The sequence below is a fragment of the Engystomops pustulosus genome, chromosome 3 (assembly GCF_040894005.1).
Source record: "Engystomops pustulosus chromosome 3, aEngPut4.maternal, whole genome shotgun sequence".
NCBI lineage: Eukaryota > Metazoa > Chordata > Amphibia > Anura > Leptodactylidae > Engystomops > Engystomops pustulosus.
In genome coordinates this window covers 42,694,334-42,709,753 of record NC_092413.1, presented here as the reverse complement: position 1 = coordinate 42,709,753, position 15,420 = coordinate 42,694,334, and the positions used below count along the sequence as shown (strand labels likewise).

General features: G+C 41.3%; 1 long non-coding RNA gene across 1 annotated transcript in view; it reads right to left on the bottom strand.

The window, feature by feature from the left end:
- Positions 1 to 3,624: 3,624 nt before the first annotated feature.
- Positions 3,625 to 15,420, bottom strand: part of LOC140120455 (uncharacterized) — a 72,389-nt gene continuing 60,593 nt past the window's right edge. Inside the window, exon 3 of the long non-coding RNA XR_011853800.1 lies at positions 3,625 to 3,726. This is a non-coding gene — a long non-coding RNA (uncharacterized lncRNA). The remainder of the gene's footprint in view (positions 3,727 to 15,420) is intronic.

Here is a 15,420-nt window from a genome sequence, read left to right as displayed (position 1 = left end):
CTGGCTCCTGTCACACTTAAGTTGCAATTAAAATTTCCTGACTTATGGTGTCTTTGATTATACAGATGAATGTAAAGAGGAGGACACGTACACTGTCCTCCTATCAGGATGCAATATGACACTGTGGTGAGGCATCATGGGATTGATAGCAAAGAACATGGGAAAAGAAAATTGACCGATATTTAAGAATTAACATGCTGTTTGTTTAGAAACAGAGAAGAGTCTAAACTGCAGGGCAATGAGTACATTATATAAAAATGAAGTCTAGAAAGTGAAGTGACAGAGAGAGGGAGTAGTACATTACCAAACATCTCAGCAGCTTTCCTACTAAATCATCTCTTGAGACAAAGTCATGAACAGGGTCGTAACTACACTGGTAGCAGCCATAGCAGCCGCTATGGGGCCCGATGTGTCAGGGGGCCCCGTCATCTGATCTGACACTAAAGAATGGAACATGTGCATCATTATATACATATTATGCTGCACATTGTACAGCATAATATGTATAAAACATGTATGTGATGTATATATGCTGTATATGTGTGTGTATCTGTGATGTGTATATGCTATACGTGTGTACACCGTATTTTTCGGACTATAAGGGGCACAAAAAATCCTTAGATTTTTTCAGAAATCAAAGGTGCGCCTTATAGTCCAGTGCACCTTATATAAGAACCGCACTTACAGACAACAGCTGCCTTGAACTCTGCAAAGGTCTGCCACCTGCTGGCCATTCATCCTTATAATCCGGTGCGCCTTATAATTCGGTGCGCCTTATATATGAACCTAGACGTTTTAGCAGGCATTTATTGATGGTGCGCCTTATAATCCGGTGCGCCTTATAGTCTGAAAAATACTGTATATGCTGTACGTGTGTATATATGTTGTACACCTGTATAAGGCTCTGTATATGTGCTCACATGTGTAAGATTGTATAAATGTGTATGTTTAAATGAAGAACTGTGTATATATAAGTAATATGTATGTAGTTGTAAGTGAGAAGAAATCCGCTATGGGGGCGCTGCATCTCCTACTTACGCCCCTGGTCATAAAGCTCCCATACATACAGTATACACAGTTCCTTTTGACAACTTTGTGGTAATGTCATTTGAAGCCTCATTTTATAACATTAAATAAAGTTCAGGTAGAAAAGTTGAAAAAAAGAAAACTAAAAAATGTCTTCTCAGTCATTCGGAAAATGGGAGATGTTTTTTTAATTGATTTATAAAGCGTTGCAGAATTTGATGGCACTATATAAATAAAGAAAATTATTATTATTAATTCGATTTTTTTGGGATGGGGGGTTACCATGCTCTCAGAGTGCCAGGAGGATATATTTTGGAGGGTCCGTATAATAACAGATTAACCTTTGTCCACATGTCTCTTAATATATAGAACATAGAAAGAATTTAGAACATACAAAACGAACGCACCGAGGCGATATTATAGACATTTGCCACTTTCACTCTCAGGCTCCCTGTACACAAATGTGTTATGTTCTCAGGCCTTTATCTATAAACTGATCTGTAATTACGGACCGCAGGCAGATGACACCTTAATGTGAGAGTGTAAAATCCTTTAGAACAAAAATGGATAAGGATGAAATGCACAACAATGAAAGCAATGTTCTTGTGTGTGTAGCCTTAGCCTGGAAATTTCCACATCTCAAAGTCAGGCATAATAACTCAATCCATAAGTTAAAAAAATGTGCACAAAAATATCCTCTAAAAATCCTTCTAAAATTGACAGATATCATTACTGTTATCTACCTTTCTACATGTATCTGGTTTGATGATTCTCTAAATTGGAAAAAAAAGGATTATAGCTTAGGAATGTAGGGAGATGCCACATTTTTGGCAAAAATCCTTATGGGCAGATATCCATATGCCAGATTGTGATCTACTCCAAGTCTTGCACTTGTCAGAAAGCAGAGGGTTGTATGTAGATGCACTGTGTACTGTACATGAAGGTGATATGCAAGAACATATGAAAGTATTTCACTCCATTCTACCGGTGTGTCTATAAAATGGGCTGCAGATATTCCCATCACATTCCATGCTTAATTGTGCTTGGGAGGAGATAAGCAAAATATTTGCAGCATGAACAAGAAGTATGTAAGAAATGCTGAGGATGTTTCCCTGCCATAAATAAACACAAAAATCAACCGAGGTATAAATGTAATGGAAGAGACTGAGGCAAAAACACAGATAAAATAAAAGAATAAAAATAATTGGCGGGGGAAAACGGGCACACCCAAAATTGACTTGTCCTGGTACCTGCTAGGGGAATAGTAGAATCTAGGTTACGTTCTGTCTTTGCTAGTCTGAACACTGCCTTACTCTATTCCTGGCTTTTTTAGATTGATTTCCACCACACCTGTCCGTCTCTTGTGGATTTGCTCTGGGTTGCAAACAATTAAGATAGTTGAGATGGGCAAACTCTATTTCCACTCACATTTCTACCTTGCTGGATGGATCGGAACTCTCATAGAAAGTTTGCCTACCAAATCACCAGTGCTTGCTATAAGTCTTACTTTTTGCTTGCTGGCATCTATCTTGACTTCTGTATTTTGGATTTCTTGACCCTTTCCTGTTGTCTGACCATCTTTTTTGCAGCTCAATTCTGTCCTACATTATCCTCTTGGTTCTGACCCATATCTGTTAACTACTCTTCTATGATTGTATTGCCCAGTCTTTGTCTCTGGATTTGCACTTTGGCACAGGATAGGAATGTAGACTAGTCCTCACGTACCATGTAGGGTGGGCCTGACAATTAGGTACGACAGCTAGTCTTAGGGTTAAATGTCCTAGTCCAGTGATGGCGAACCTTTTAGCGACCGAGTGCCCAAACTGCAACCCAAAACCCCCCTTATTTATTGTGAGGTGCCAAACAAAAATTAAAGCAGTAACTTATTGCTCGCTTTTCAACAACTTTCAAGCATACTGGCCTCCTGAAAACAGCAACACAGTAGAAAGATGGAAAATTTTCATCATTTTGGCTTCTTTCCAGTGTCCCTCTGTACACAGAGAAAATCGTGGGGCCAACAGGAGGTCCTCCAAAGTAATTCGGCCCTGTCTACTTATTCTCCCTCTTCCTAGAGTCCCAAATAGCGAAGTAAGTATCAAAATATCACTGAAAGCAGCATCTTTTAAGTTACTTGGAACTGCAGGAAGATTCTTTCAGTCCTGTCTGGTGTGCTGGGGCGATGGCCCGGGTGCCCACAGAAAGGTCTCTGAGTGCCGCCTCTGGCACCCGTGCCATAGGTTCGCCACCACTGTCCTAGTCTCTACTTCCTGCATTATATTAACATAACAGTTTCTAGATTGGATTTTGAAGTGGAAAGAATCCAAAACTGCTCAGACTGCTGGGATTCCCACCAATCATTAGAATGGGAACCCATTAAACTGAAGAACAGGAATCCCATTCTCACTTATGGAGCAGGTTGAGGACCTGCCTTGCTGTTCCATTCATTAGTATACGAGTGTCAGAAGTTTCCAGAAGTCTATCGGACTTATTGTCCCCTATCCTGTAGATTGTGGATAACTTGGTAACTTAGAACACTTAAGAATGGGATGTTAGATACTTACAGTCATTTTTAAATGTACAATAAATACTTACCGTCATAGTTCTTTATCACAAAACCATTGTACATACTATCCCAGCCGGTTTAATTTTCCAGGTGTCTCCATCATTGTATATTCATTCCAGAATTCAGAATTTTCAGATCTTTAAAATATAAAATATAGATTGAGTAATATTTTCATGGTGACTGGTTAGATTTTTAAAGGGTCCTTAACAAACATTTTATAAATCAATAATAGACAGAAATGTAAGAAACGTTGTAGAAAGTTGACCCCTTTCACTATCCTTTTCAAATCCCTAGCTTCAGAAATTCTTTCTGAACTCTCGATCTCTTTGAAATCTCTGCTGATTTAGCTGTGCCTGCTCAGCAAAGTATCAAAGGTACCGGGGCCCATGAATGCCTAGGGGTAGAGAATGGTAGATAATAGGCGAGTCTATTGAGACGTGATGATGTACATAAGATTAGGCTTTCTGTGTTTATTCACATTAGTACTGTTCCATAGTGCTGTATAATAACCTCCATGCAGCTTCTGGGAAAGCATATTATTGAGAAAGCAGAAACTTTTGTTTTCTCCCTTAGGCTACATGCACACTGCCGCTGCACGCCGTACCGTAGTACGGCAAGCACATGGCAGCGCACGGGGAGAGGAGGAGGAGGTGAGTGCTGCTCACCCCCACCCCTCTCCATAGGAACATATGGCACATGGCACGGTAACACGGGAAAAGATGGGACGTGTCCTATCTTTTCCCGGGCTATGGAGTGATACGGTGCCGCACGTGTGCTGCACCGTACCGCTCCCGTACAGTGCCATGAGCCATAAAAGTGTATGGGGGACGTATATTGGCCGTATATACGTCGGCTGTATATACGTCCCCCATACATGTGTGTGAATGTAGCCTTAGAGACATCACAGTAGCTAGTCTCCACAATATTCATAACTGACATTTAGATTGTGGCCCAGATATATTAAACCATTTTTTGTCTAACATTGACTGAAAAGGATGTCTCTTATTAAAGTTTCTGCGACAGTTTTGTGTTGCGGCTGCATTTGTCCAATACTTTACAGACATTTTCAACTAGAGGGGTGTGTTAGTGCTTAGGCTGCATTCACATAGATGTGTGCCTCCATGGCCTCCTTCTTTCTAAAAGGAACTTTAAAGTTATGCTAATGAAGCAGAAGGGCTCTGCCCGAGCCCCTCCTTGCCTTGGCTTACAGCAGCAGAGGATGGGGGAAATGCTCCTGCACAGTGTAACATCCAGTAAAGCTGGCACAGCATGGGTGGGCTATGGTAACACCCTTGTGTCTAATTAGAATAATTTAAAAAGTTGATTTTAAAATGAAGGAAACCATGGATAACAAATATAAGAATATAATCACAGTCACGGTACCTGGCTCTATGAGTAAGTGTCCCTGGTTTATTAATTCTTGATTTTGATGGTAGATTTTGTCTTGTGGGGAATGCAGTTAAAATACTAATGATGGGAACTTTAATTACATGCAAGGAGAGCATAATTGTACAATATACAATGCCATGTCCCATCACATGCCCTATATGTTATAGGTTTATTCAACTTCAAAACAAATACTCTATGAAGTGTTTAATTTCTATACGAGGTGTAGATAATCTGATAACACATATGTGGGATTTAATCATGCTTTACTCTGGCAAATATATCTGTCTAGTGGTATGATAATGACCTGGGAATTGGGCCAAATTGAATTTTGTTTCCTTTTTATTATGTTTTATTAGGTTTTTCTACTGGGCAAAGTGCCCAGAGTAAAAAATTATAGATGATCACATTGTTAACTGCAATCAAAATCAGGGCCACACAAGCATATTTAGTTCCATACTGAAATCCGATATAAACTGCAGATAAAATGTAATTTTGAAGTTTTTACATACAATCAATGTCACTAATGAGCTGGTAAATGAAATCTGTGAACATGTAAAATTATTCATGTTATGAAAAGATAATTAAAAGACATCTACCACCAGATTTCCTAATGGTAGTCGCCCCGAACTTACTTGCCCGTCCCATCTGTCAGGGGATGATCTCACTTTTATGAAGTCCTGGTACATCGGCATTGCTCTAAAAAACACTTTATAAAGATATTCAAATGATCTGGGTGACATAGGCCTCAGCGCCTCTCGGCTCCGCCCCTGAACACATAGGGGAGTGTGCATATATCAGCAGGAGGCGGAACCAAAAGACACTCAGGTGCCGTAGTCCTTGGAATATCTTTAGAAAGTCTTTTTTAGAACAATGCTGATGTCCCAGGACTTCATGGAAATGAGATCATCCCCTGACAGAGGGCACAAGCAAGTAGGTTTGGGACATCTACCATCAGTAAATGAGCTGCACTAAGCTGACTTGTATAGGACTTTCTGGACAATTATCATAAAAGCCTGTGCTTCCTGCACCACTGGATGTTCTAAGTGGCTTTCCAAGGGATGGGTCTCATCGATATGGTGCATCGACTAAGACAAAACACTGTTAATATTCTTAACGCTTGGAATATTGTAAATATTCCACTAATTCATAAAGAAATGCAGCTAGTAAGTAGCAATTTAAACATACAGCAAGGAGTTTACTAAGAACAGTGCAGTGTGTACTATGTGCAGTCTGCCTGTGTATAGTGTAGAGGGCGCCAGATTTAGGATTTCTGGCACCCGTTCTTCATGAATTTGGCACCCTCTGCACTTCTCTGACAGAGTGCACCACATTTTTTGGTGCTCCTTTAATGTGGGGTGTGTGACACAATTCTGTTGGACTTTGTATGTGTAATCTGGTCCCCGGTTTTCTGACAGAAAACTGGCGCACGGGCCTTAGTAAATTATCCCCCACAGTCTGATACCAGAGATGTAGTAAGATGATTTACATTTCCTAGCTTTTGCAGTTTCCAGGAAGAGAAACTAAAGAATTCCATGTTTACCCATCCAAGAGTATTAATAAGAGATTGGTGACAGTTCGACAACCAAGAACTCCACTGGCCAAGTGGCATCACCAAATATATCCTTTGTGGGGTACCGGCCAAGTGGCATCACCAAATATATCCTTTGTGGGGTACCGGCCGGTACCTCACTGTTAGAGATTTTTTTATCTAGGACTTAAAACAGTCCTTCATGTTGTACAGGTGACTTTTAAATTAAATATGTCATGGCTCCCGGTACCAGGAGGAGAGAACAAACCCAAGACACGTCAGTCTCTTAGTGTATGTAAAGATCTTCTCCCCCGTTTTAATCTCTCAAATGCATAATATCACAGACAGAAAAAAACAGCATTTGGGGGGGGGGGCATGAAGAAGGAGATAAGAATACTGTAATGCTATTGGCCATGATGAATACACCGTCACATTCTGTGAAAAAAATTAACAGGCCTTGTTCACAAACATGTTTATACTACAGAATGTACAGAGAATGTCTCCAGAAACTTCTTGATAACCAAAACAAATAATAAGAAAACAGAGGCCGAAGGACAGTAAAAATGCCAAGGATAATATGAAAGGAAAACAACAGTTTAGATAAGAAAAATAGCTGAATTAAAACATTTAACTCTATTGCTTCTGAGTGGGCAACATACACCCCCCCCCTTCCCCAGACCAGACCTGTAATGGCGTCTGTTAAGTTCTCTTGGTCAAGATGGCCGCCGTAGAGGAATATATCACCAACACCCACGAAGGATATATTGGGTGATGGCACTTGTACATTCTGTTTTAATGTATACCTGTTGTCGGAGGAAATAAAGCTTGGAAACTTTTAAAAAGGATTTACCAGTGCTGGAGTGAATTATCTTTACTTGAGCATTTATGTTAAACGTCGAGGTCCGGGCGTGCTCCTGAGCACGGTTTAGGATGAAGGTGAGCCTTTAAACAAACACTCTCTCTTATCGAAAGTTACTACAGGCTTGTAAAGAACTGAATGAAAGTTGAGCCTAGCCATTACCGAATCCATCATAGGACCCTCAGTATTCCTTTCAATGCACTGCATCAAGTGATGACCAGGTGAGCAACAGGTGATATGTACCTGGACATTGTTTTTTCTTGACAATATCCCCCACCTTGCCCTCTTTCATTGTTTTTTGGTTCTTTTCTATAAACGTTACTGAATCGATGGAATTGACTACTCCTGACTTTATCAAGTATATAATGGTGTTGCAAGCACTTCTGCTCTTATCTGATTAAAGGGGGCAGGGGATGATGGACCCCCACCAATCTAATGCAAATATATATATATATATATATATATATATATATATATATATATATACATATACTGAATGCAGCAGCTCAGACATGACAGTGCCCAAAAATCACTTACAGCAAATTGAATAAATAATCTAGTATTAAAAATATTTTAGTAAAAATAAATGATATGAGTATGTTATAGGTAATGTATTTCTAATTTTTATAACGCCTCTATTTCTATTTTATATTCTTATTGCATACACTACAATCATTCTGATATGTGCATCTTAGTCACCACTAGACTTGGAGTCTACAAGGATAACTCATATTCTTTGTAGATCAGTAATCCAGCTGTATGCAGGACATTGTTTAGCAGCTGTAAGATTTATCTGTGGTGAAATAGTTGCCTTATGACCAAGGGCTATTGTTCTATTCTGTTTCTATGAACCAACGCATACTATACAGTTTCTATCTTCTTCTAATCTGTGTTGTCAATGTCATTTGCATTGCAACAAAGTGAACTGTCACTTGTCCTTGAGCGGCTGTCCACAATGGCTGTTAAATAGCATCTGGCACGTGCCTTTTGTAAACCTCTACGAGGGCAGAGACCACCCATTGCTTGGCTACAGTTTCTGTAGCAACAGTTAAGCAGCACGCGCTTCATTATTTCAACAATGCTACCCCCTCCGCCTCTGCAGGTGTGAGTCATGCAGCTCCACAAGAGAGGTCATTGGTTTTAACTTGTCCATGTTCCTGGGTATTAGGAGAGTAACCTCATAAATACAGAATGAGTTATATAATTAATTTTAGGTTTCCGATTGGTTGGATCCTTGTTAGTTTTCTATGAAACAGAGAGTGCTAGAATTTCTTGCCCACAAAATTTAAGCAATTTTTACTAAATGGCAAATTACAATCGATACAGAGGGGCTCATTTTCTAAGGGTCCGAACGACACACTTTCATCGGGTTTCGCAATTATTTGCAACAAATTGCCCCAGGTTTTTGGCGCACGCAATCGGATTGTGGCGCATCGGCGCCGGCTTGCATGCGACAGAAACCGGGGGCGTGGCCGTCAGACAACCCAACGGATACGGACAAACCGCGGAATTTAAAAAAGGAAATGTGTCGCAAGATCAAGCACTCACATGCACTAGGAAGAAGTAGGTGAACTCCGGCAGACCACGGCGCAGAAGCGACACATGCAGGAACTTGGGCGCATGATGAATTGCGCCGGAACCGAATCCTGGTCGGACAACGCACCGCAGGATCGCGATGGGACCAGGTAAGTAAATCTGCCCCAGTGATTCTGAATTACGGTACATCTATGCATCTAGGCTATTTGAGAGTATTGTGCCTTTTCAGTAACAATCCAAGGGTAAAAAACATTTTGCCCTAGCAAATTATGCTAACGTACTATAGAGAAAATGTTTTACATATTAAAGGAAATGTCCAATGAAGACAACTAAGAATGACATTGGCTCAGCAACTGGCTGATCAACAGGTGCCAGGTCAGTAACCACTGGAGATATTGGGGCACAATTACTAAGGGTCCGCTGAACGCATTTCCGTCAGGTTTCCCAAATTTTTCCGTTATGCGCTGCATTTAACTGGGGTTTTTGGCGCATGCGATCAGATTTTGGCACATCGCCACCTGCTTTTATGCGACACAAATCAGGGGTGGGTCGTCGGACGATCCGACGGATTCGGACAACACGCAAGATTTAACAATTCAAATTGTGTCGCAAGCCCTGCACTCACATACACCAGGAAGAAGAAGGTGAACTCCGGCGGACCTCAGCGGAGAAGCGAGACATGCAGGATCTCGGGCGCACGATATTGGTAAATCGCACCGGACTTCATCTTCGTTGGACCGTCCGGATCGGGGATCGCGGTAAGTAAATGTGCCCAATTATCTCTCGTTGACTAATGTTCAATGACATATAATATCTCCAGTGGTTACTGAACTGGCACCAGTTGATCAGCCAAATCCTGAGCCAAAGTCATTCTTAGTTGACTACATGAGACACTTCCTTTAATACAGTTTGTTTCCATCTGTATTTTTATTAGGTTTTGAAAGAGAAAAAGTACAACTCAGATAAAGTCATATCAAAACATTGAGCATTGAGAACACAAAGTTCATTGCAGGGATCTTCTTTATAAATTCACAGTACAAGGAACAATATTGGAACCATCAGAAAGAGAAATCAAACAGGAACCTTCATAGATCTGATAGACCATTTAGTTTAACAACTTTTTTACCTACATTTTACCTACAGAAGCACTGCATGACCAATAAGTCCAGTCCAGTGGCAGGGCCCCTAATGAAGAAAAGTTAATCAAATGAATCACCATTCATGTACACCAAAGAGAGAGCTATTTACAAGCTGATCTAAACCAAAGATCATTCCCAGAGGAACGGGGGTCTGTGGCTGCATAAAACCTAAGGCTGGAAGAGGACATGCTCTATTTTTTGTGTTGTGGCTGCCTGGATTGGTCATGGTGTGGTGATTTAATGGAAGCCCGCAATAGACCTCTATTTGTGCATCCAGACCATGGCCACCAATACGATCATGCACGGGAACGCACATAGCATGGATCAGGACTAGTGTGCACTACTTGAATGTGATGACACTTGACCAGCCAGGCAACAGAGTGTACTGTGCAAGTTATCTACTGTATATAGAGGGCATGGGATTGTGACCATGGTGCAAGGCAAAAACAATAGAACAGTATAATAATATGAGCTTATTTTGCAGCATTATAAAGGACAAACAAAATCCTATATTTCATTTTTGCACAGGTACAAAAAAAAATACAGTATCCAATATAACAGATGGTTACATTGAAAGTAGCCACAACGGCAAATAATTCTGTAGTAAATGTTGTTTAGCAGCATCTTCATTAGAACCAGTTTAGATTCTTAAATTTTGTCTATGTAAAGCCTTGACCAAGAGCCAACACACTTTTTCAATTACAATGAGCACAGAACGTAACATCTTGATCCACCCCCCACCAGCATCCTTTGTACAAGTCAGATTCTAGGACTTAGTCATCAAGGGCGTACTCTGCTTGTAACTGTACTCTAGGTCAGTGAACACTTGGGGGAACAAAAAAGGAGATAATATTTTGCAACTATTTACAGAGAAGAAGTAACAATTGAAACAAAGTGCAAGTCATTCATTCAGATTTGCATTATTCATATCTCTAACCATAGATCACATTGTTACCCATTCACATAATTTTAGTGTTATCAAACTTTTGCATTTATTATGTAACAGCTGTAGAAACTTGAGAGTTGTAACAATACTGCATTCACTTTTATCCGCGGCAGTCGGAGCAGTACTGCAATCTCTGGCCATGGAAAGGCATAACACAAACCCATCTCATGGCCAAAGACCATGTACAGTAGCCCTAGTCAGAGGTCAATGAAAAGAAGGGTAAAGGCAGCCATTCTTTATCATTTTCATTCAGTTTTTCAAGTTACTGTATGTTATCTTCACAGTGTAAAGGTAACAACACTTGAAGTATGCAAATATGTTTTCCAAGAGGTTAAATGCAAAACTATGGGGAAAATTTACTTACCTGGTCCTGCCGTGATCCCGGATTCGGACGTTCCGACGAGGATGAAGTCCGGTGCAAATCATGAAGAACGTGCGCCCAAGTTCCTGCATCCGTCGCTTCCCAGCCGAGGTCTGCCGGAGTTCACCTTTTTGTTACCGGTGCTTGTAAGTGCCTGTCTTGCGACACAATTCTAAATGTTAAATCTTGCGCATCGTCCGAATCCGTAGGGTTGTCCGACGGCCACGCCCCCATTTCTGTCATGTGCAAGCCTGCACCGATGCGCCAAAATCTGATCGCGTGCGCTAAAATCCCCCGTTAAATGCGGCGCAAAACGGAAATCGTCGAGAAACCTGACGAAAATCCGCTCCGTGGACCCTTAGCCTCCTTTTTCTGCTTTGAAAAGCAGCCCCCTTAATACCAAGCACGACCTACAAAAGTCTAATAACATGATGTGGGATAAAACACCTGAAGGGGAATTACTCAAAGATATTACCTAAAAGATGTAAAATGAAATCAAATGCAAAAAACTGCAAGTATAATAAATAATATGATTCAATTTAACAAATTTGGCCCTATAGTGTTGGAATTAGTACCTTGGGTTCCTAGACAAAATGCTCAAAAAGTGCCATTGGGTTAGTGGACATTGGGACAGAATTTAATATTCCCTATAGGAACTTTTCCAAAGTGCAGGACCATAGGAGGAGATTGATCTAATTGAGCCAATGGTGTGTTTTGCTTATTGAAATGGTGCATTTTATTACCCTTTTGCACCCTGTTCCCACTTTGAAAAGATGGAGATGCCCTGCCAAATTGATGGGGATGGTGTAGAATTAACCCTGGTGTGGAAGGAATCTGGACACACAGGGGCTTATTTACTAAGGTCCTGCGGCCACACTTTGGTCAGGTTTTCTGACATTTTCGGGATTTGCATCACTGGGACAGGTATTTAACTGGGGATTAAACTGTAATGAGTACAGATGAGTAAATGTGCTCCACAGTCTCAGAGCCGTTTAGTATATCCCTCCTGCCGTGCCGAGGGGTAGGAACATCAGATCCCGGGAAGTGCCCCATGATAAATCCCCCTTTGTCCTTACGTCTGTAATACTACTAAGGCAAGTAATAAAATGTTTCTGCCAATCGTGCAGTAGATAATTTTGCCAGCCAGTTTCAAAGCTATTCATTAAAATCATCAGTAAGACATATGGTATAACAGGATAACATTACAAAACTGGATGCTGCAATAAGCTGATAATAAGGAGAAAATGTTACCTAAATTAACTGAACAAAAAGGAATTTTAAAGGCCAAGAATTAGGAATGTCAATTAGTGGAAATGTGGAAACGGACTAGGGAAACTTGTAATGAATATATCTGATAAACTAGAACTAATTGTCTCTCTATAACGATACTGCAATAAAAGTTATGGGTCAGGATTTCTGCTGAAAAGAAGAGAGAAATATAATAACATGCATGGTCCTTTTTCCAGAAAGCTTGTCACTGACTGATTTCCTAATGCCTTTTACTATGCCCAGAGGGAATGTAAAGAAACTCTTATTTCCTGCATGTGTACATACAGGTCAATGACTACACACGTGTCTCCTATTGTAATTGTTATATGTACACGGAAAGCCAACTTATCACTTATATGTTTCCTAGATTATATAAATATTGGGGCACATTTACTTACCTTTTCGAGGAGTTCACGAAAGTGCATTGTCTGACGATCATGCACTGTGCCGCGATTCACTAAGATTGTGTGCCCGATATATTAATGTGACATGTAGTATTTAATGGTTCATGCACAACACTGTTGGATTTAGAATGTGAACCTTGACTGTTTAAGGGAACATATCGCCACAAAATAAACTACTGTTTAAAGGGGTTGTCCACTTTCAGCTAATAATTAATATAGTTTATGAAAGGAAAAGTTATGCAATTTCCCAATATACTTTCTGTATCCATTCCTCGCGGTTTGCTAGATCTCTGCTTGATCTCATTCTATAGAAAGATCCTATGTTTACTACCAGGGGACAGAAATCTTTCCATGGTCATGTGATGTCACACAGGTGCACAGCTCATTATAACACACAGCTCTGTTACTGTCTGTGATATAATAAGTCGTGCACCTGTGTGACATCACATGACCATGGAAAGACTTTTTAGCTATGGAAGTAAACTGAAAAGATTCCTATAGAAGCAAAGATAGCAGAGATATAGAAAATAATTGTCAGGCTTGCGGGTTGTGGATCCTCTGGACAACTGCAAATGATGACACAGCCACTACCTGGGACCGGAGTCTAAGTGGTACCCGGTTTTCACCAGAGCCCGCCGCAAAGCGGGTTAGACAAGCTGCGGCGTGGTACCATCAGGTCGTTCCTCAGGCGTGACTTGTCTGCAGTGGCGGCCAAGGTTGAGGTGGTACAGAAACAGCAGTCAAGCTTGAGGTCAAAGTCCAGGCACAGGGTCAGGGCAGGCGGAAAAGATGCAACATCAGAATCTAATCCGGGGTCAGCAACAGGAGGTCCAGGCAGAGGGGTACGGAAACACAGCACACAGGACAGCAGCACGGAGGGACACTGGTACACGGGAACACGGAGGAGGTCAGGTAACACAGGTACATGGAGGGACTCAGGAACGCAGGAGACACTGGAACGCAGGAGACACAGGAACGCAGGAGACACAGGAACGCAGGAGACTCACAATAGAGCTTTCTCTTAGGCTGAGAAGCACAAAGATCCGGCAGGGTGAGATGGGAGAGGCAGATATAAATAGCCTCATTGGAAATGGGCAGCGCCAATTAATGGCGCGCTGGCCCTTTAAATTTTTTAAGGCACGGGGACGCGAGCACACGGAGCGAGGCCGGGACTCGGGAGGGGGAGAGGTATGAGGTGCTGGCACTGCGCCTGCGGGGAGCGGGAGGCAAGGGTGAGCCCGCGACCCGCGATATGGGTTGCGGGACCACCCGTGATAATCATGAGGAATTGCTACAGAAAGTGTATTGGAAAATTGTATAACTTTCCCTTACACAAAGAATATTGATTAGTCGCTAAGAAAAAAGGCTAAAAGTTTTTTATGTTAAACACATTTTACAAAATGTTTGAAGTTTTTTTTTCTACTTTTCTACAATGAGTGCATTTAAATGAACTCTGCCTCGAAATAACGAGCACTTCCTGTAGAGATCACTTCTCAACACTCATTTCATCATTTTTTCAGGTAGGATTCCAACAATAGGTATCACACACTTATATACATTTAGACAACACAACACAGAGTTTGACCCCCTGGCCTACCTTGTCTCCCATCCAGGGTCGGACTGGGGTGCCAAGGGCCCACCAGTGAAATTATTTCTGGGGGCCCACCAGCTGCTTCATGGATACATGCGAGCCACCCCCTTGTATATTTTCATTGCGTTTCTGAACGTGCTGGAAATTCAAGGTGTGAATGCAGCCTGTGGCCATGTTCACACATTGCATTTTTTGGAAAGACGAACTGTTCCTCTTCCATTTGAATGCATGTCTTTTTGCCATTCAGCAGACAAACTTTAAGTTTCTGCAACAAAAAAAACGTAATGTGTGAACGCAGCCTCAGGCTTCCTGCACACTACACTTTTACAGTTCTTGGTATGCAAACAATGGCCCCATGGGTTGCTTGTCATCGGGATGCAAGTACATAATAATAGCCTGAACCGCAAACATGGATAGGACCTGCTCTGTCATTTGCAGCTCAGGCATAATCACAACCTGAGTGAAGTTGGCCCCCCCACCTTGTTCAAATCAAACAAAATTGGTGTCAAACGTTTGTGCTACGTTTGTGCTGGTTTGTGCAGCAGAAATTTTCGTTTGTGCCGCTATCGTTTTTAAGATTTTAATGAAAGTTTCCAGAGGTCATCAGAGGTCAACCAGCCCCCCCCACATTGCCCAAATCAAACAAAACTGGTGCCGAACAATTCTGCTATGTTTGTGCTGGTTTGTGCTGTGCAAATTTTTGTTTGTGCTGCTTTTGTTTTGAATATATGAAGAAAAAATTAAAGTTCAAAAGTTCAGCCAGCCCCCGCACATTAACCAAATCAAACAAAACTGGTGTCAAACGTTAG